Source organism: Coenobita brevimanus, chromosome 93 (genome assembly GCF_032717465.1).
Source record: "Coenobita brevimanus isolate Jiangsu-jjx chromosome 93, ASM3271746v2, whole genome shotgun sequence".
Lineage (NCBI taxonomy): Eukaryota > Metazoa > Arthropoda > Malacostraca > Decapoda > Coenobitidae > Coenobita > Coenobita brevimanus.
In genome coordinates this window covers 2,168,768-2,170,660 of record NC_137046.1, presented here as the reverse complement: position 1 = coordinate 2,170,660, position 1,893 = coordinate 2,168,768, and positions in this window count along the sequence as shown.

Genomic DNA, 1,893 nt, shown 5'->3' with positions numbered 1-1,893 from the left:
GGAATGAGTGAGAGGTACTGGGTACTCTGTTCTAGATGTATTTATTTATTGACTTTATTTGGTTATTGGACACTGTCTACCCCAGGGATGACGTAGAAAATTCTGTCTGACTTATGATAATGGCGAAGTTAAATTTTAAGTAAATGTTAGTCATTCTTAATTACACACACACACACACACACACACACACACACACACACACACACACACACACACACACACACACACACACACACACACACACACACACTGATGCTGTGGTGGTGCAGCTTTAGCTTCTGTCTCACTCTGAAAGATGGATCACACTAGGGGCAATTACGGAGGTGTTGACGTGGTGAAGGATGGGACCCACCTGCTGGCAGGGGTACAGAGGGAGGGAGAGGGAGAGGAAATGAAAGGGGTGAGATGGATTGGAAGGGGAAGCAGGAGGGGGAGGAGAGGAGGAGGCTTTTAAACCGCCAAGAGCCGGAGAGTTGTTAAAGTGACGGCCGACCTGGCTCCGAGGTTGTTCTGGCTATTTACAACCGTACTCACTTAGCTAAGAAGTTTTTTTTTTTATTTTTATTTTTATTTTTTTTTATAGCGGCGTTAAATGCGCTCGTGTGTATGTGACAATGAACAAGATGGCTCAGATGTGATCATATTTATGGACCAGACTTGGTGGAAGGAATGAGGGTCGTCCCAGGAAGTGAAGTTGTTTCTGAGAACAGTAGGTCAAGAGGGCAACGTTACATGGCTGAGTTAAGCACCTTAAACAGTGTTGGCCCATAATTTAGGAATCAGACTTCGTATTGACATGGTTGAGGGCAAGGCAAGAATTAATTGAGTCAACTTAAGAGCAATCAGTCAAAGGCCAGGGACATAAGGCAAGATCAAAAAGTCCAGAGAGTTATCATTCTAGCAGTTCTAGCAGCTATGATTCAGTTTGGAAGAAAATTGGTGAAGGACTGATGGCCAGATGAAGATTAATAGAATCGATTGTGAGATACTTGTAAATAGGTTAAAAGGTCAAAGTAACCCCGGCAAGGTCATCTCAGCCAAGCCAGATATGCAGTTTGGGCCAAACTTGGCTGAAGGGTTGAGGCCTCAGACAAAGTTGCAATAATTGGATTTGAGAACAGTCGATCATACGCCCAGAGTCGCTTAAGGGCAGTCCGTGTGTGGCCCGTAGATCAACTGAGGGCTGCGTGATTGTGCCTCTCTGGGTGTTTCACTTGTTTCACGCCTGTTCTCTTATCCCACTTGATCTTTCTGCACTCCACCCTGCCTGGAACCTAAGCCTTGCTCAGAATCACCCTTCCTTACCTTGCCTAACCCTGCCTTACCCTGCCTCACCCTTCCTTGAATTTCCTGCTGCACCTTGTCGTCGCTCAGTATCTCCCACGCAACTCTGCCTTGCCTCTTACGCCCTGCCTCACCATTCATCAGGTTGCCCTTGTAAATGTTTCAGCGTGTATCACATCCCGTCGTTCTGCCCCTCACTCTGCATCACTTTAGGCTTGTCCTCAGCCCCATCATCCATCACCTTTCCTCGTTCCTGCGCTTACTCTGCATCATCATGCTCTTATATGCTGCCCTGACCCTGCTGCACCTTGCCCATCCTCACACCTCACCCATCATCACCATGCCTCTTCCTTCCTCACCACTGCACAACCTTCCCTCGTCCTGCTCCTTTAACTTGTATCACATTGCTTCGTCCTGCGCTTACCCTTGCATTATCTTACTCTCGTCTCCTTCCATACTTTGCACCTCGTCTTCTGCCCTAATTCTTTGCATCACTTTATCTCGTCCTGCCCTAATTCTTGCATCAACTTGCCGCTTGTTTGCCTACCGTATGTCATCTTGCCTCTCTCTGCCTCCCCCTTGATCCACCTTGCGCCGCTCATCCTGTCT